This window comes from Tiliqua scincoides, chromosome 3 (genome assembly GCF_035046505.1).
Source record: "Tiliqua scincoides isolate rTilSci1 chromosome 3, rTilSci1.hap2, whole genome shotgun sequence".
NCBI classification, from domain to species: domain Eukaryota; kingdom Metazoa; phylum Chordata; class Lepidosauria; order Squamata; family Scincidae; genus Tiliqua; species Tiliqua scincoides.
The window spans coordinates 164,112,517-164,133,801 of NC_089823.1; the positions used below are offsets into that span (position 1 = coordinate 164,112,517).

General features: G+C 42.1%; 1 protein-coding gene and 1 pseudogene across 1 annotated transcript in view; one reads left to right on the forward strand and one right to left on the reverse strand.

The window, feature by feature from the left end:
* The window catches only part of DNTT (DNA nucleotidylexotransferase), a 136,537-nt gene that overhangs the window by 62,520 nt on the left and 52,732 nt on the right, over positions 1–21,285 (forward strand). The gene's annotated exons all lie outside the window — the stretch shown is intronic.
* LOC136647124 (5S ribosomal RNA) lies at positions 18,881–19,000 on the reverse strand (annotated as a pseudogene).

Consider the following 21,285-nt stretch of genomic DNA (forward strand, 5'->3'; position numbering starts at 1 on the left):
GTCGCATCAGCGCTGGTGGCAGGGAATAGGATGGTTAGGTTATGAAACTCTATGGTCTCTTCCTTGGAAGTAAATCCCACTGAAATCAGTGGGACTTGCTTCTGAATTTTTTTTAAAAAGTCTAGGATTGGATTGTGTGGGAGCCATTGTCTTAGTTGTATACGTATGGTGGAAGGACAAAGTTCCAAACAACACAGTCCTGGAACGTGCTGGAATCCCTAGCATGTATGCACTGCTGAAACAGAGACGCCTGCGTTGGCTCTGTCATGTCGTGAGAATGGATGATGGCCGGATCCCAAAGGATCTCCTCTATGGAGAACTCGTGCAAGGAAAGCGCCCTACAGGTAGACCACAGCTGCGATACAAGGACATCTGCAAGAGGGATCGAAGGCCTTAGGAGTGGACCTCAACAGGTGGGAAACCCTGGCCTCTGAGCAGCCCGCTTGGAGGCAGGCTGTGCAGCATGGCCTTTCCCAGTTTGAAGAGACACTTGGCCAACAGACTGAGGCAAAGAGGCAAAGAAGGAAGGCCCATAGCCAGGGAGACAGACCAGGGACAGACTGCACTTGCTCCCAGTGTGGAAGAGATTGTCACTCCTGAATCGGCCTTTTCAGCCACACTAGATGCTGTTCCCGAACCACCATTCAGAGCGTGATACCATAGTCTTTCGAGACTGAAGGTTGCCAACAGAAAATGGTAGAAGGCAAAACAGAACTTAATTTCAAATGTTCCTCTTTAACTCCGTGATTTGTGACTTTTAGCTTTGCTATGACTGGTGCACCAGATTGGGAGATGTTGAAAAACACCTTTCAGCAATCACACTCATATCTGGGTGATTTTTTGGAAACACAAATTGCAGCGCAGAAAGTCTAGTGCAAATTTAGAACAGCTGTGAGAAGTCTAAATATATCTCCTCCTTTCCCACCCACACTGTCTATGGGAGTGCATTTTATTGTTTACTTAGTAAGGCTGTTGACTGAACACTATATGAAGCACATCAGAAAATATGTTGCAAGAGCAGTGTTAAGAATTAGTACGTGAAGTCATAAATGATCAGTGAGGACTACTGCATATTATGTGGTGCTGAAATATGATGTGTATCTGTCAGGGAAAAGGGAGAGAAGAGTCCCAGGCTGACCAAAGAGAACAGTGTCTACTACTCAGCATGCTAATTTCTTCCTGCTACCTGCTTTCCCTTTCCTGAATGGGGAAAACTTGATCATTTGTCACCATCTCAGGCTACAGATACTAGGCAGAGGGTGAGCTATCTGGAGAAAACACCTCCTAAGAGAGCAGAGAACCCCTGGGGTCCTTATGAAAAATCAAACCTGCAGCAGCACCTGCAGGGTAACTTCCACTTCACATTAAGGTTGATTTAGGCCCAAATCCTAACCAACTTTCCAGCACTGGCATCGCTGTGCCAATGGGACATATGCTGCATCCTGCAGTTGGGGGGCACTGACGGAGGCCTCCTCAAAGTAAGGGAGTGTTTGTTTCCTTACCTCAGAGCTACATTGCCCTTAGGTCAGTGCTGGAAAGTGGGTTAGGATTGTGCCCTTAGTCTTTTTCAAGCGGGAGGCAGCTTGTAAGCTTATAGCAACCTTGTTAAGCAGGATGTTTTTGCTGGGGTAAATATGTAAAACAAGGTAATGGATGCATGCGGGGAGTGCGCAGGGCCCACCTGTGTTTATAACTGTGTTAGCTTCCATCCAGGTTTTGCAGGTGGATCTCACTCTTTGGCTCACCACAAAGACCTGAGGCGTGATTGAGTATCTCTCTTAGAACTGAGCTACATGTTTCAAAAGACCACATTGCACAGCACATAGTACAGACTATAACTGTAAGTGAAAGACTGCAGGAATTAATGCTCCTGCCACACAAAAGAACTTCTTGTCAAGAAAAAATAGGGAGGGATCTATGCCAGAAGGAGATCTCTAGATGGCTAGTGTATGTTAGGCTGAGACTTGGGAGACCTGAGCCCAAATCTCAGCCAAAGAACTCTTGGTAGCCTTGGACAAGCAATACCTATTGACCTAACATACTGCCTAGGATTGTGCCGTATATACCACTGTGGAGAAGCATAAGCGCTTCTGGCCACCTGTGAACCCACCTATGAATGGGGAATTTTACTATTATTGGCTAGTAGGGCCTAAATTAGGATCTGAATCAGAATCACAAGTAAGAGAGTGAGTGTAAATGGACAGTTTTCACAATGGAGAGAGTTGAAAAATGGTGTGCGCTAAGGATCTGACCTGTAATTGGGATAAGAAGCGAAGTGGCCACATTTGCAGATGACACTAAACTTTTCTGGAGTCTAAAATGGATTGTGAGGAGCTTCAGAAGGACTTCTCCAAACTGGGGGAGTGGGTGGCCAAATGGCAGATACACGTCAGTGTAAGTAAATGTAAAGTGATGCACATTGGGACAAGAAATCAAAATTTCACATATATGCTGATGAATTCTAACCTATCTATGATGAATCAGGAGAAAGATCTTGAGGCTGTGGTGGCCAGCTCGATGAAAGCGATGACCCAAGTGTGTGGAGGCTGTGAAGAAGGCCAATTAGATACTTGGAAACATTAAAGAAGGAATTGAGAATAAAACAAACAATATTATTATGCCATTGTACAAATTGATGGTATGGCAACATCTGGAGTATTGTGTCCTGTTCTGGTTGCCACATCTCAAGAAGGATAAGAGAGCAGCCCAAATGATGAGTGGGCTATTGCACCTCCCGTATGTGGAAAGGCTACAATGTTTGGGGCTCTTCAGTCTAGAAAGATGGTGAGGGGGGACATGATTAACAGCCCACTCCTACCTAAACTCCCATATAGTGATGCAGCGATGCTGGAATGGCCTCCACTGCTTCTTACGGGAGAGGTTTTGGTGCTGGAGGTCTCCTTGGGGAAGAGGGACTTTTGTTTCTATGTCCCAGGGTAAGGTCTAGCAGCCACTATGGGGTAACTAGAACCTGCGCCTGTGGTATTGCTGTGCTAGTTTGCATTGCTTCTTGCAGGTGGATCGGGCACATGAAGGGGCTGGGGATTCAGCATGTGCTGCTGATTCTGCCCCCTCCTGGGCCCAGTTTGCCCACCCACCCGATCTCCTTCCTGTTCCATCCACCCCCAGTCCTGTTCCGCTCACATGCATGTTAGCATTGTAAAATATTTTGGCATTTGATTGTATCTTAGATGCTATCATTACTTTTTGGCTTTCTGGTCCAAGCCATTAGTTGTAATAAGGAAAGCGAGAACTTGTACCCAGTTGCTGAAGTCTAAATTACAGTAATTTCTGCTTATTTCTTTGCTGTGCCGTTCTTGGAAAGACAATGGTTTTTATCAAGCTGTTATTTCTCATTTTTGTAGAAGGAAATGTGCTTTAAGGGAGCTTTGCAGTAATTTTGCTCAGTGAACACTTGTGCCAATCAAAAGGTTTGCACAGTCTCTAACTTCAACAAATCCTAGAGGGATTAGGCAGTTCTGTCAAGGGCAAAGGCTGAGAAGAGGCTTTGGACACGTTCCATGCCCTCAGTTCTGCCTCTGGTTCTGCCGCTCCGCAGCAGAACAGTCTTCTCCCTGTGGGCATTCTGTCATATAACCCACTGAAAATAGTTTCAGTCTACAGAATTCTTTTCTGATGTATTTAGCAGGAGTCACTGCACCAGTGTTTCTTCAAAAGCTACAGAAGTGAGTGATATATAGTTAGGTGTATGATCTGCATAAGGCTAACCTTGAATGAAGGCTTCAAGGGGGGCATGTGTGTTCAAATCACATTGTTCAAATCACTGGTTATGTGTGTGCTTATTTAGTGCTTCTAATTCAGCCAAGCCATTTGCACATGAACTCAAGTTGGTCTCCTTCCTGTCTTCCTGCCGGGCAAACAGTTTTGTTTGTTTTTAATTGTTTTCTAGTAATCTTTTCTCATTTTTCAAATAACACGCCAAGAAAAAGGGGAGCAGGAGGAAAGGAAAGGGTCACAAAACAAAGGTACAAAACTTCATTTCCCCAAATGGATTAGGAGTTTTAGGTGCATGGATGGGGGCACCCTTCAGTGACTGAACCACCCTTTTACGTGTCTGTAAAAGTGGCCCAGGTCTCCTTGTAGGTACCCATATGAGTTATATCATCGATCTAATACCAGCACCACTGGGCCCTTTGCTCCCATGTCAGATCCATGGGCATGAATTACCCATCTATAGTCTGCTTTCATTTGTCACAATGAGGTGCTGCGCTAGGAGCAAATGATGATCCCAGACAGGGGTGCCTAAAAGTAACTGGAATGCAGGTTTTTATGGGGCAAAAAAACGCCAAAACTTGTCTCAGAATTGCTGTATGCTCTGACTATCCTGGAAGTACAGCTCAAAGATAATAATCTCTGGAAGAAATATATACCTGTTATAGGGGAAGTATTTATGCAGACTATGTTTTTATTAGATTACTTCCACTTTACATTTTTGACAAACCAAGCAGTAAACAATGTAAGTATTTATAGTTTGTATTTTTGCTAGTTTTGAAATATCCTAGTGCATTTGTTCCAAGTACTGTCCACACACTCATTGCAAGTTGAACAGAGACCCAAAGAGCATGTTCGGTAGTTTAGATCAGCTACAAATGACCAGTCAGTGGAAGTTGTGTATTATTCTCCCATGCCTGGGGAGAGTGTGTGATGCCCATCAGTTACTTTTAGGGCAGCTTACCTCTGAGTAAGCTTATATAAGAACAGCCCCCCCCCCCACTGGATCAGGCCATAGGCCCATCTAGACCAGCTTCCTGTATCTCACAGTGCCCCACCAAATGCTCCAGGAAACCTCATCCTGGTGCCCTCCCTTGCATCTGGCATTCTGACATAACCCATTTCTAAAATCAGGAGGTTGCGCATACACATCATGGCTTGTAACCCATAATGGATTTTTCCTCCAGAAACTTGTCCAATCCCCTTTTAAAGGTGTCCAGGCCAGATGCCATCACCACATCCTGTGGCAAGGAGTTCCACAGACCAACCACACGCTAAGTAAAGAAATATTTTCTTTTGTCTGTTCTAACTCTCCCAACACTCAACTGTAGTGGATGTCCCCTGGTTCTGGTGTTATGTGAGAGTGTAAAGAGCATCTCTCTATCCACTCTGTCCATTCCCTGCATAATTTTGTATGTCTCAATCATGTCCCCCCTCAGGCGCCTCTTTTCTAGGCTGAAGAGGCCCAGACACCATAGCCTTTCCTCATAAGGAAGGTGCCCCAGCCCAGTAATCATCTTAGTCGCTCTCTTTTGCACCTTTTCCCTACAATAGAGCAAACACTGGGGTCTGAGAGAGGTATATTAGTCCCTAGTGTGATCAAAGGGCTCATGCTGCAGCTGTCTTGCTAAACAAGAGTGGGGCTGGTCAGTGTCTGGATGGGAAACTGTCTGGAAATTCTGTGTTGACTTCCTTGAACTACATGAAATAGAGCCAGGACAGATATGTAACAAATAGTACTGCCTTATATCTCCTCTTCAGGGATGTGTCTTCCCAAAAGACATTTTGGGAAGGGACGCAGGTGAGAGAAGGGGATTTAAACACTGATCCTGCTGGGAATCTGGCAGTTCCTGCTCCCTTTTGTCATCTATGGAAGACAGTGGAAGGAGGTTGCGCTCTAGTCATGTTGCAAATCCTGTTGGGTCAGATGTCTCCTTCCATTTCTTTTCCCATTGTAAGAGACAGAACGGAAATGAGGCTGGATATTTCAATGCATTTGAACTAATATTAATAACCTATTTCTGCCAGTACACATTTGATCCCTGTTGTGTACATGCAGCGTTAGGCAGAAATGGTTTAAAGTGAATATTTCTTCAGTCTGTAGTCCATACAACATTTGGTGAACTTCTTCCTAGACTCCATGATATCCTGGAGTGACCGCAATCCCTTGCACAGAAACGTAAAACACTGGTCTTCTGTAATTTCCTTTATCACGAGAAAGCTGATAGATTGTTATTACTCTGTAGTAATCCTCAAATACTCTACAAGGAGTAGCTGCTGATTAACTTGATTCTTCTAAGCTAGCCTCATGCTAGCTGGTAATTATCTCAGCTGTATAACTGCCCATCTACATGGCCTCCTGCGGTGTCTCAAAGGATATAGGCGATGTTATGCAAACAAGCATCACAAAGCAATAACAGGAAAGGGATTAAAGTAAAGGGAGAGTATAAAACAAAAAAGGGGAAGAGATCTCCTTGTTGTGAGAAGTACATGTGAATGCATTTGACTTCATACTGAATAACAAGCAGGCTGTCAGATAGATACCCATGGGAGCCAATGGAGTTATCACCTTTGATTCTTTCTATAATTTTTCCTTAAGGTCACGCATCATCATTTTTCCTACACAAGGGCCATCCACTTGACAACTCTGGGCTTCTAAATTATACGGATATATTTTTAGAACGCCTGCCATTGCATAAAACCCAAATGTTAATGGCATTGCAAAGTCAAATTAAATTTTAATGGCCCCAGTTTAATTTTTCTTTTAGCTTGTTCACATCCTTTAAATAGCATTTAATGTGATTCAGTCAACTTTAATACCGGCAGCTGACCTGAATAGCCTTGTCAATTAGCTTTTTTAGGTGAAGAAAATCTGATACATTTTAAATAAATAACGATAGTTTTTATTATTGGTTAAATACCAATATTCATGGCTCATTTACTACATTTATTACAAAGTAATGTCAAAAGAAAAGTACTTCTGTGTAGTGTGGATATCCTTGTTTAAGTAAATGCACTCTGGGTAGAAAAAAAAATTGCTGTTGAGTAACATAAAGGAAGCAGGCTGTTAAGCTGTTAAATAATATTAAAGGAAAATGACTTGCTACGTTAAAACCACTTGATGCACTTGAATGGGAAATCCTGTAACAAGCTAACCATGCAGAGTACTGTGATTAACTTCTTTCTTGTTACCTTGCATATGGTGTAGTCTCAAAACAAGCTTAGAAACTTCCCCTGTGGTCCCTAAATCCATTTATTCTATGTTCATATAATGCAATTTAATTGAACATTTTCATGGCCAATTTAAGCACTTTTAAGACTTATAGGCTTATAAATAACAGAATTATGGTGATACTTTTAGAGAGTGGTTGTATCCCTTTAGTGTGTTCAGCACCATCTTTGATGTGTCCACAATGATGTTGCTTTAGCTTTATTTTCATTTTCCAATGACAGGCTTTCAAAACTGTTTCTACAAAGTGGAGACCCCTACTGAGATAAAAACTTTCACTGTGCTTGCAGTTGGGGAGAGGGAAAGAAATATAAACTAGAATATTAAGCAGGAGAAACAGCAAGCATATTCTGAACTGGGGTTTTCACCGTCCCTCCACCACCCATGTAAGCATGTTGAAAAGGGAACAATTTGGTACATAAAGGCTTAATTCTCTGTCATGTTTTCATATCTGTGAGATTGTCATCTGATTCTATTCTACTTCCACTGATTACAGGTCCAACCTTGTTATGCACAGATTTGACTCAACACAAATGGCCACTGCAAATGAGAAGGAATGTACTGATCCCTGGAGAAGGGGAAAAATGCATCCCTTTAAAACCACAGTTTTAAAAACTGCTTTTTACTATTGTAGGGAGACAGTCATGCAAGGGATTACAGGTCTCCGCGCCTAATCCTAATTATCCGCCTAATCCTAATTATCCGTGGATTTTTCAGGGGGGGGGGGGAGGGAATCCACATATTTTTCTATCTCAACACTGATAAGTACCCTTTAAATTAAAGGAAACAGTCATTTAACAATAGCCTTCTTAATTTGAGAGAGGGCAGTTGGCTGACAATCCATCAATCATTTTCTCTCCAGGCTTCACTCCTCCCTTCCCCCTGAGCATGTGAAAGAAGGCTAAATGGCAGTGATTATCACTGGGACTCCTGGTGAAGGGAGGGATTGCTGCCTCCTAGTGAAAGCGCCTAAGGAGAGACCGATTGCCTCTGTGTGTATTTCAAAAGGTCAGCAAGCCTTGTGACTACCATTGCTGAAAGAGACTGCATTTCCCCCCATTCTGAAAAACTTGATGAGGAGTACAAGGTTTGGAGTACACGGCATCACCTGGCCACATCTGTGAGGGAAAGCTTGGGGTGCTCCCCTTCTGTTAAACATACCTGAGCTGAAGTAGCACATGCAGCCTGCTCAGGGCATGTATTACGTTGGAACTTGGCAGCTGCAAACAGCCAAGAGAGGAGAAAGAGGCAGCAATCTGAGCAGACACTGCAAACGGGAGGAGGTCCATGGGGATCACACCATGAGTAACACCATATACTGGATGACGCCAACCCTAGTGACACCACAGAGTGATTGCCCTCCCCAGTGCTGATGGGTGTTGCTTGTTCCTTTTTATTTACTCACAAGTTACCAGAGTGAGGACAGGAAGTGTTTTCATTAAGGCTTTTGCTTTACTCTGCCAAGTCCCCTCTCAAGCAGAAAAAGTTTCTGCTCAACCTTACTAACAATCCAGTCAAAAGTCATTAATGGATTCTTATCAAAAGGTTGCAAGGTCCTGCGTATTTACGAAGCTATGTATTTATATGGAAAGGGAAGCTAAATCTTTTTTAGGGGAAGACAAGAAACCCCTCAGCTTTGGTCATTTTTTTAAGACACATCCTTTTCAGTGTTCTGCAGTTCTGCTCTTGCTGAAACGCACTCACCCTCATGCGCTATTAGAATGTATAATGTACTACAGTGGTAATTTGGTGGTTCTGCAACCATAGTACATGTCAGCTTCAGTAGAATTGAGTTATCAATGTGATTTCAGATGCCAGAATTCCTGTTTCAAATACTGATGTTGAATTTCTGCTTTTTATGTGTTCTGATCATTAATGACTGGGCACCATCAAGGCAGATGTTGCGAGAATTTCAGGTATATATAAAAACATATTTATTGAAGAGAAATTTCACAACTAATTGATGCATGAATGAGAATGCATTTTGGAAAAAAAGTACATTTTAAAAATCTGTAAGAAAAATATCAAGTAGTTTTCAAACAAAGCTCAGGCAAGATAAATAGTATTTTGTAGCACCTGTAATCATTTGGTTTTTCTAGCAACTTGAAGAAGAAATGGTTGGTTCAATCTTTTGTTAAAACTTTATTTTACATACTGTACTTGTAACATAAGCTGAGTGTATAGGAAACGGACTGTAAGAAATAACTGCAGGCCTCCAAAATAAATACTGACTTTCATAGCTTTAAATTTTTATAGGATGTGGATTTCATCAAATATATAATCAAATCCAGGTTTAAAGATCACTATGGTTTTAATTAAGCAATAGGTTAACCATATCTCCTAAATCTCTTAGATTGAGGAACTTGGTCCATAATGTGAACTTGGCTTTCCTTAAAGCTCTCATCAAAAATCTATTCAAAAGTATTGACTGAAAATGTGCCATGCACGACGCGTAAGAAGCAAAGGGCAGGTCTTGAAGTCTTTATGATGGAGAGTATACTAACAGGGATTCACTAAAGGGCTTTATTGGGATTTGTGTTCGTGACTGACTGTTGTAGACCACAAAAGGGCATGTATAGTGAGCTGGCAGACTTTATATCTGGAGTTAGGGTCAAACTAGATGTTGCTTTAAGCAAGTACATGCTTGATTTTTTTTTAAAAAAATGTTGAATAGTTGCTAGTTGATTCCCAAACAGATCAGGACTACCATACCCAACCATCATGCCTTGGTGCTGTTGGAAGATTTGTTCCTTGGCATACAGCAGCAGTGGTGATGGGGAATTGAGATTGCCACCGTAGTGAGTTAAATCTCTCCTCAGTCCTGATCTGTGGAGGATTGATCTGGCTGCTATTTAATAATAAAAAAACAGCAAGCAGCCACTGGGGGAAAAACCACTCACAGCATGCTCTGCTCGTCCTGTTTATGGTAAACAAGATTTCATGGAGAAAGGAGATGGTGATCTGGAGTGGAAGATATAGGGCAGGGGTGGGCTCTAGATTGCTGTGCTCCACAACTCCCTGCCCACTTGGCTGCTTTCTTTTTCTACTCCCCCCCAACTTCATGCTCAAAGCAAGCCTTCTAATTGGTCTCATCAGTAGCCTGGCTCTGGTACTACATTCTTAAACTGTTAAACAGTCATTCCTTCTCTCAAGGAAACCTGGGAACAATACTGCAACACCTTCATGAAGTCTACTTCTCAAGATTTCACAGTGAAAGTCATGACTATAAACACTTAATTTAAAGTTAAGGCTTAAAACTTAGGCTGCAATTCTAACCACACTTTCCTGAGAGTAAGCCCCATTGAACATAATAGGACTTACTTCTGAGTAGACCTGGTTAGGCTTGTGCCCTTAATATTTTTAGATGGTAGTTACATACAGTTGGGTCATGCAATCGTGAAAATGGACTATCTAGTGGAAGTCTAAAATCAGGCTCTTTTAAAGTGCCACCTGATGGATACTGAAAAAATAAATCCAAGAAAGTGTTCTCAGTTTTGGGTATCATCAAAAGTACCAGCAAGCAGGCATCTCTTTGTTTCTGATCTGTTTATTCATTTATATCCTACAAGCCACCTCATCTTTAAAGAGCAATGTTTATTCCTTCCCTTGAGCAATGCAAGTAAAAGCTTGACAAGTTCTTGCCATCCTACTGTGGTTTTGTTTCTCCTCAATACGATGTATAAATACATTTCTTCCTCAGTGTCAATATTTTATTTCTGTATGTCTGTGGAGCTTTACCAGGAAAATATCCTATTGTGTGTAAGGAATTCACTTTCCAAGCACTAAGCCCGGAGTTCATGGTATAGGTTTAATAGCCTCAGGGGTCAGGTTGCCACTTGTGCTGCCATGTCAGGTTCAGACTTCCGCCTTCAAGTGAAAACATGCATTTCAGAATTCAGTCATGTGCATTATGTGAAGACACTTTTTTAACCCACTGAGTATCTTTTAAAGGAAAGTGCGTATATGTATGTGCCTTGGACATTACAAATCAGTGATGCCAACTCTCTGTGTCATGCCTTCTGCATTCAACTGTGCAACTTTCCTATGCAAGATCCCTTTCTGGACATTACAAAACAAGCTGTCTCAGATGACTGTGGAAGAAACTGATAGTCTGAAAATGCTGCAGACGCAGTGTAAGAATGAAATTTGCAGAGAAGTCTTAGGAGTGCTTCAGTGAGCAGAGGAAGCAAGGTTGGCCCAGCCATGAGGCTGAGTGAATGCCTCATCTCAAGTGGTGGGCTGGCAGCAGATGCCATGCATGCCTGCCTACTGCCTGCCCTGGTCCTCTGCCTGACTGCCTCATTGTCTCAGAGATCTTATCCGATCCTGCTCTGATGCCTCTTCTTGTGGAGTAGCCAGCAGAGAGAATGCTGGGAGCACAGACAGTCTGCTCCCAAGGTTCTCCTAGCCAAAGCACTTTCTGAACAGCAGAAGCTGAATGGGAGCTGGAGGACAAAGACAGTCATGTGCTGGCTGGTGAGAATAGGGTGGCAGAATTCAAGGGGGTTTCAGGTGGCAAATTAGTAAGATTACCCCTAAAGGAAGATGTCTTCTATTGTATCAGACCATTGCTCTTTGTAGCTCAGTATTGCCTACACTGACTCTTCAGGGTTTTAGACATGGGTCTTTCCCAGCCCGATCTGGTAAAGTCAGAGTTCGAAACTGAGGCCTTCTGCATGCAGAACATGTGCTCTTCCACTAAGGTATGGCCCTTCTTCAATGTAGCCAATTTGCCTTTGGCTCCATGTGGAGGGATTCAATTCTGACCACTGAAGAACAACAACAATTTAAACATGATCAGGTTGATGAGATAAGACAGTAACACGAAACATATTCAGTTAAAAGATTGAACAGCAGTTCCTTATTCAACTTATGGGACATAAATTTTTTTTATAATAGACAAGATTCAAAATATTTGGCCAAGTTCTTTGCTGGCACAGGTCCAGGTGGACCCATATAGGCAGATTGAGGACAGGAAGGGGACTAATCAGGGCCTAGGGGAGGGGTAAAGGGGGTAATTTGTACCTGGGCCCAGGGTCCAAAGGGGGGCCCTGGAGACAAAGGAGGGGGTTCAGAAATTTCCTGGGATGTTTTCCTATCTACTCAGACTTGTTGCCTGCATGGGATGCTGGGGACACTACTGTTGCCACATGGGTTGGTAGACCTGGGCTCCAAAGACTTTTCCAGGTGTCTCTACTCTCTCCCTACCCTATTTTGCCCTTCCCTGCCCCTATCCTGCTTGCCCGTCATCACCCTCCCCCGCTGTTTCACACTCCTCTTTGCAAAGTGGCCCAAAAGAAACTGTGTACCCCCTGATAAAATTACTCTCAGAATTTGGGGGGGGGGGTAATATATCATGATGCCTCTGCATAGTGCCCCTTCCTAGCCTCAATTCATCCCATCTCCATCCCAGTCTCTTCCTTATTCCTTTCCCCTCCCCACCCTGTTCCACCCACCCCTGTGCTGACTTGCAGACACTGGGGCTCTCTGACTGCTGATGCGCAGCTGTGGCCACTTGACTCTAGTGGTGGCTAGCCTGTGCTATACGGTGTGACGCCTTTTGCAACAGCCATAAAGGACCTGCCAGAATGCTAGTTCCAGCAGTGCAAGGCTACATTAGGATTGGGCTGTAAGAACAGGTAGCGATTTACTTGTTGTCAGTGATAATATTATTTTTCCTGTTAGGCTTTCAGGGAGAAAACTGAGACACAACCACACTAAAGTGAAGTGCCATTAAGACACACATATTTCAATAGAAATGAATTAAACCCACATTTAATTGCTCCCCCCCCAAGAACACAAGACAAACTATTTTTGAAATATAAACAGGGCCACAAATTATCGAATTTGTTACAAATAGGTAATTCACTAGTCCTGTAGTGGGTCCTAACTCCTTACACTCCAACCCCTCTTTAATGTGGGCTAGCTGCTGTCTATCGGTGATCCTACCCTGACTCCAGGCCATAGATTGTGTCTTGACAATCCCAGCTTCTCAACATCAGAAAAGGGGATAGAAGAAGCTGAATTGCACTAAGTTCCCCAAGCCAGGCAGCCTTTGAGGACAACTTTGCAATCCCAGCCAAGAGTTGTCAGCCTGCATCCCTGAGCTAGGCAGCCACTAGAGATCAGTTCTGGGGGCCCTCTTCTGTCCTCAAGGTGCACACCAGTCCCTATTTCCAACACTCCAAACCTCACTACTCTTTCCATATGGGGGAGCTAAACTTTTGCATAGCAACCACCCAGCTCACTGGCCTCCAAAGAGTTGCACATGCCTCAATAGCTGTTGACCCAGAAATATATCTGTACCCTGAAGGGATATATGTACCCAATCACCCCTATAAAATTCAGACTGAGAGTGTCTAGATGGTTGATATATGGGTGGTATGCCCCCTGCTTTATCATAGCCTCCCATCCCAAGTCTCTGTTTACCTTATGCTGGCTGTTTCAACCCTCCCATAGATTAATCCATATGAGCCTGATGGCTCAAAGACAAATCTGTCCTCTGTGTCAGATTAGTTTCCTAGAGAGGAGACCCATTGCAGATTTAAATCCCCTTTCCTTTCTGAAGCCTCCCAATCTGTCTGTTCTCCCCCCCCCCCTGCCCGTGCTGGAGACAGTGTGTTTTCAGTGCAGCTGCACCAGCGGGGGGTGGGGGTGGGGGGGTGGAGGAGAAGGGAAGGATTGGGCTCTTAAAATACCACTTTTTAAAAGTAAGGACTATGTTACTGAATCCCTAGCAGCACAGATAATTGTGACTTTTATGGTTGCCCATTTCTGGAAACCTACAGAATACTTAGTGAACAATTTCAAATTTCAGGTGCCTATTTTTAAAAAATCTCTTTTAATGATGAAAGAAAAAAGTTTTGATGGCTTAACTTTCCAAAATGAACCCCTTTCATGTCTCATTGACTTCACCAGATGTGTAAACAGCTGCGCACTCATTGCTATATTCCAATTCATGGGGAAAAAAAGAATGCAATTCCTATTTTATGTTAAAGGACCATCCAACCGGTGTGATTTTCTTCGTTTGGGTGAATTTAAGTAATCCATTTTTCACTTCAGAGCATTTTAATAAAAAAGCTGTCATGTTTACATAACTTCTACTACAATTGAACTGGAAGCCAACAGCAACCATTCCTCTTCTGGATGGCTGAGTCTGTGGGCTAGTCCACTGCAGCTGAACATGAGATTATTATTTTGGACATTTTTGAAATAACACTAGTTTTATTAACTGCAAATATGTATTTGTCTGGATCTGTACATGAAAGGTTTTTATGTTCATTCCAACATCATGACATGACATGACATGACATGACACATACATACACACACATTCATAGCTATCCTCTCCATACACAGAAGTTCTTAAGGTGATCAGAGCATGAACAGAGCTATGGACTGGGGGCATTATCTTCTGAAAGATTCAAAGAAACAGTTTTGATTTGTGTCATGCTAAACTAGATGTGCATTCAAAAAGAGCTTATTGAAAGTTTCAGTGGTAAGTATGACAATGAGAGAATTCATTTAAAACCATCAAAGGAGATAGAGAGAGTTGGAATTGAATTCACTTTTCACCCAGTCGACCAGAATGCATTAGCCCAGCAAACATTGCTGTCATTAAGTAATTTGTTACTTCTATTAGAGCTTCACTAAAGAAAAATGCCTTCCTCTTACTTCCTCCCAAATAAAATATAATAGCTCAGACTTATTAGTTTATATATATTAATGAGATTCTGAGTAAGGAGAATAGAAATATAATTCCAAAACAAGCAACTCTCTTTTGGATAATAAAAATCTGAACTAGTAAATGGAAATTGCCTTGCTTCAAATTCTCCTTCCCCAGTTGTAAAAAAAAAATAAAAATGCAACAAATAGCTTCATAAAATCAGATTTTTCGAATACAGAGCTTTTATAATTAATAACTTCAAACACTGTCCACTTATTTCAGTAAATAATTTTTATGCAGCTGACCTTTCTCTTTTCCACTGCTACATTATTAATGAAACTGAAGCAATCACTAGGTTGTTGTTTGAGCAGATCTGTCCATGGCTTAGGTTTCTCACCACTAATGCATTTTATAATTTAGTAAGTCTGGTAATTTATATGCTAACAGGGAAAATTTATACATTCAGAATTTCTGATATTTTAGACAAACTAGTTGTTAAAGTAAGGGGCTTCCTGGTGAAACTTTCTGAAAGCTAAACACTTTTGGAAAGTAGGATCTCTGTCCCTAAACCCACCAGCAGAAATGAAGCAGAGATTTGATTATTTAATTTAATTATTTTATTATTTAGTTTTGTGTGTTCGTTCAATATATAGACTGGTAAGGAAGCAATCTATGTTTATAACACACTTAAATTTCCTTGCAGATCACTTGTATAAGAAAAAATGTGGTGAACTGTTTTAAAGTTATAACATTGTGGCACTAACACTTGCCCATTCTGGGTGCTACAGTAACTACAGGTCCAGCCTATTTATGCATGGATTTTTTATACACGAATTTGACTCAACAGGAATGGCCCCTGCAAATGAGAAGGAATATGCTGATCCCTGGAGAAGGGGAAAAATGCACCCCTTTAAAATCACAGTTTAAAAAACTGAACAGTCCTTTAACAATAGCCTCCTTAATGAGGGGGGGGGGGGTAGCTGACTGACAATCCATCAATCCTCCTCTCTCCAGGCGACTCCTCCCTTCCCCCTGAGCACCTGAAAGAAAGGTGATCACTTTGCATTGGTGAAGGGAGGGGCTGAGTGAAGTGTTTGGAGGAGGACTGATTGATGGATTGTCTTCTTAATGACTCTTATCTTACATCACAAAGGTCATGAAGGCTGTTTTTAAATCACCAGAGCAAAGAAATTTTGTTTTTTCAATTGATTTGCTATAGTGCCTTTTTTGTCACCCAAGTGAGTGCTTGGAATGGAACCCATGCGAATAATGAAGCTCATCCTGTATAGTTAAGAAAAAGATCATGGGTCCCCAGGTTCCATATGAGTTTGCAGGCATACTATTGGGAAATTTTAACAAAGATCTGACCTCCTGAGGTCACAAGGAAACAAATTTCCTTGTGTAAAATCACCTGCAAGATTCTGCTAAATCTAGATGCTGGAATTCCAACTTGTCCAAGCATGGTTTGACTGAATATGGGAATTTCTAGTACTGCAATCCACATATAAGAACATAGGAAGAGCCCTACTAGGTCAGGCAAAGGGTCCATCTAGTCTAGTTTCCTGTATCTCACAATGGTCCACCAGATGCATCTGGGATCACTCAAGACAGGATACTTGTATGCTGTTGCCACTTCCTTCCACCTGGCACTTTGAGACAGCCTACCTCTAAAACGCAGAAGTTGCTTATAATCATGGCTTGAAACATCTGATGTTCTTTTCCTCCATAAATCTGTCCAGTCACCTTTTAAAGACAGGTAGCCCAATCCTAGCCAACACTGGGGCAGTGGGGAAGTGCCGTCCATGCTGTATCAAGCACTGGCAAGTACTGTCCCCTTACCCCATGTGAAACCCTAGCCTACTCAGTGGGGCAGCCCAGATCTGTGCCTACTAAATAGCCAGTGCAAGTCCAAGCTGCCCTGTGTCAGGTTTTCAGAACTGGGACAGGGGATAGGATTTGGCATGTGCCAATGCCCAATACTGCCGATCCCACCCCCCTCTGGGCCTGATCTTACCCATCTCTGCCCTCCTCTGCTCCATTATGCCCCTCCCTGCCCTCCCCTCCATGCTTACGTAGCCTGGAGGGAGCTTACCTGCAGCTTCAACCGCTCCTTAGGAATATGGTGCCAGTGGGATTGTCAGGCCTTCTTGCCAGCCCTCCCAAATGCTACGCTGTTGTAGAGTGCTTTATGGTGCTTTTGCAACAGTGTCGGCACAATGGTTGCTGTGCTGGTGCTCCTGAAGCATAGGGTTGCGCTGACAGTTAAAAGAACTTCTGCAACTAAACCTTAATATGCAATGCTCACTGCCCATTTTGAATTAAACTGAATCTCACAATCATCCTCCCCTCATCCTATCTATTAAAATCAAACTGCATTCTTTAATGTGATATGTATACATCATAGTTTCAGATGACATTATTTCTCCAGGGTGGGTTTTCTTTCTTTCTTTCTTTCTTTTTTATTTACATATTGACATCCTTCAGCTTGGTTCTAGTTCTCTCTTTTCATTTTGATTGTAAATTCATCTCTGAGATTTCATCTGTGGAATTGTTCATTTTATTTTCATGTTTGTTGCACCCTTGCAGTTCATAAAATGCCAAATTACAAATAATATTATTTATTTAATAAATGTAATACACGTAATGATATTTAATAAAAAATATTTTAAAATCAATGTAAAATAAAAGCTTGCATTAAAAGAGGATGTGCAGACAGAAGCACATTAAAACAGGATAAAATTTAAGAAGGATCCAAATGCCTGGAAAATGAAATTGTATGCAGCAGTATTCCATACAGTATATGGAGAAAAAATGCACTCATACCAGTCATTATAAATATAGGATGAGGCTGTCTTACTCTGAGTCAGATCATCTAGCCTATTGTAGTCTGTCTAATTGGAAATAGCAGAGATTTTAGGTACAGTGTCATCTCCTAGGCAGAGGCTGCAGTAGGGTTTGAACTCGTAACCATAGCACTAGATTGCTGGAAGGGATTGGCCATGCACAACTGAGGCTGCTTGAATTGCATAGCTAACTACGTACTTGGTCTGAGACTGTGGCTTTGGCAGTAATTTTTTAAAGCCATATCCTCTCTTGGAGAGCTGTGATTGCTTGGTCATATTCCAGTGTTTTTTGGTAGGTTTCTGAGTGTCAAAAAGTCATAATTCTGGATTATCCACTCTACTTTATTAATGTCGTACAGGGCATTGCAGCAGTTGGAAAACCTGCCGTATAGGATGATAAAATGTGCTGAGAGTTATTCTGTCTAGCTTCATATTCAAACCAAAGTATAATGTTTTGACTAAAGTGTTGCCAACTGTATACTCTCAACATTTCAGCTGAGCGCAGCTGATCCCAAACCTGCATCAGTATTCACTTGGGTGTCTGTCATTTGGAGAAGAGCCCCCTCCTCCCTTCAACATTGATTGGCACTCACAAAAATTTATGCATGCAGGAAGTTGCCATGATGTCATTTGAAATGCTTGATTGGAAAGGAATGCAATTTGCAAGATCTGCCAAGACAGCAAAAGAAAAACTCGATTCATGTATTTTATGACTTCATATAAAACAGTGACAGATTGGTATGTTACATTTCATAAGCTTTCAAAGCTTGAAATTCGATGGATGGCTTCCAGGTATACTTGTATTATTTACATGAACCTGAACTTGGGTTGCCAGTGAGTCAAAGCTTAAGCACATTGTGGGTACTGGATTGAGTCCAGTGATAGAAATCACTTACTCTAGAGCTTTCAGTACCAAAACTTCATCTTGAACCTAAGCCAAAGCAAGAGCTATCTTCAGCATGAAGCTGTATAAAAGCCTGCAACATTTATATGCCCAAATATCCACACCTTTGTCAACAATCTGCTTACTCAGGAACAGTTTCTTTAGCTTTAATAAGACTACTCTTAGGTAAATAGGTATTGGCTTGCAGCTGAAGAATCTTTGATCATATTTGCATGCTATGGTGAGTGTGTTAACTTCCTTACTTTTGTGTGGCAGGGCTATGAAAACTGTGGTTTTACTATATCATTATCTAACACAAATTCTTAGCAATTAGCTTATATTGTGGGTCAACTAACTGAATGGGAACAGTTTAAAATTAAATCCAAAATTTGGTATTTTTAATGCAGATTTTTTTTTTTTTTGTGAATTGCTATAAAATTGGAATGATTTTTTCATGACAAATGGAGGAATCTCTCTCTCCATATATGGTTGGTTGGCAACCTTCAATCTCGAAAGACTATGGTATAAGCCTACAGCACCCGGTATTCCCATGCGGTCTCCCATCCAAGTACTAACCAGGTCTGACCCTGCTTAGCTTCCAAGATCAGATGAGATCGGGCATGTGCAGGGTAACAGTTGCTGTATCTCCATATATGATGCTTTATAAATAATAACAAATCCAATTTATAGGTTTTTAATTTGTAAAAATGGAATAGAAAGAAATAGCTGGCATGCAGCATAATCCTACACATGTTAATTGGGAATAAATCCAATCAAATTCTTTGTGGTTTATTCTCAAAAAAGTGTGAAGAAGACTTTAGAACTCCTAAAGTTGTCAAGCTGTGAGTTGACAAGCTGCATCTACTGAAATTCCCTCTTGGTTGAACAGTTTACTCTTTGTGCATAGATTTTTCCTTGATGTGTGTCGCTTGTGCTGCATGCTTTTTGGTGTCATTGTTTTGTAGAATTTGTTACAGATGTATTAATGCCATTAAAGGTTTACTACTAATACTACTGAAATTCCCTCTTCTCCAGAATTTTGAAGGTCCAGAAGCCCTAAAATTTGGCTGCAGAAGGTTGTAGCCTTGGTCTCTATTTTGTACAGCTTTTCCGTGAGATATTAAAATAGTAACTCTGTTTTGTCCTAGTCTCATAAGAGATTGCAGAGCTGCAGTTCTATTGAGTTCTATCTGACCTGTGATTTGCAAGGTATCAGTGAGGTCATGGACACATGCCCATGGATATCTTGGTGTTAGTCACTTTTATAAGATGTATTGTGAGCCTAAAGGCAGCCCTCTCGCACTGGCCTTATTTTTTAAAAATTGGATTCATACAGATTTTATTTTCAAAGTCTTCACTGAGCATCCTTCAAAAAAGAGAGATGAAAAGATGTGGGCAGAGTAAAAAAAAAAAGAGTGGACCATCTGTCAAGGTATCATCTATTAAATTGTTATGCCAGTGTTCATTGTAAAAATTTCATCCAGCTAAATGAACGTTCATATGCATAGGATATTACACTGAGCCAAGGACTGACCTAGATGTGATGTAGGTAATTGATGATATATCCAGGAGGTTGTCTGGAGTAACTGGGCTGGATCCAAAGAGCCGTAAGTGAAAGGAACAAAACTGCTGGTGTCGTTGCGTGAATGCTTTTACAAGATGTTATACAGTGCTATAATACAAGGCTTTGTAGCAGTTCTCATTGTTCTGCAAACTCTTATGGAAGCAGAAGAAAATATATTTGGATTTAATGGGCCCAATCCTAGGGAGTGCGTGCTGGCTCACTGCTGGCACGCACTGTTGCAAACATACCATAAGGCACATTTGTGGGCCCTGGTGCTGGTGCTCCACTGGTGCTAGCCCAGCGCTGGCTGGTGTTGGGCTAGCACCAGTGGTGCACCAGAGCTCCGCTGCTCAGTGGCAGTGTGGACCGCTGAGCAGTGGAGAGGTAGGTGGGAGTGTGGGGGGAGGTAGGGAGGAGGCATGCCAGGGGGAGGGAGCGGAGTGGGATAGAGGCAGGACTGGTGGAGCTTTGCTTCTCCAAATCCAGAGCCTCTGTGTCGGTCTGGCTGCCTGACAATGAAGCTCTTGATTCTACGCCAACCTTCAGGTTGCAGTAGAATCGAGTAGCCCCATTGCGGGGCTACTCTCTCTACCTGGGGAAGAGGATGAAAGTCTCCTTCTTCTGAGGAGGAGGTGGTGGCGCAGGATGCGGCAGCGATTTTTGGCATCACTGCAACCCTGTGCACCGGGTTGGGCTGAATGTCCCTTTTCTTGCACAGTGCAAGGCACAAGACAAACTCTTCTGTGGGCAGTTGACACCTTCCGTGTTTGGAAAGGTAATTTTTGATCCCACTCTCCTGATCTCAAAGTCAGAGTCTTTCTGGTGGTGGCACTTTGGATGAAATTCACTTGGTTCCCTAAGTGGTGTCTTTTAGGTAGGGGATGAATTATGTTCTGCTCACCTGAACTTTTAATACTGAGACATTTAATTCTGCTATAACTCTTTTATTGATTTTTGGCTGCTGGTTTTTGTGTTTTCACGCCTTCATTTTTGTGTTTATATTGTTGATTTTAATTTTAAAAGCCACACTGAGTACTATTTTAGGAGGAAGGCAGGGTATAATGTTTCTAAGTAAATAAGTACACAAACTAATATCTGTTTGATGAAACAATTAGAGGCAGGGGTGGCGAGGGTGGGTGTGATCTCGCTGCTGCCCTCCATTCCTTCCAAACGAGAAGGAATCGGAGGAAGCAGCGAGATCACACCAGCTGTTGTCTCTAAGTGTTTCTTCAGCTTCTTTGGGTTCGAAGCTGCTCAGGCTCCCTGCACTCTGAGAGTGGAGCGCAGCAAAAAAGCAGCTGAGTCATTGGCTGCTTAGCCAGAAGCAGTGGTGACAAGGTGATATCCACGTCAACACCAATTGCTTCT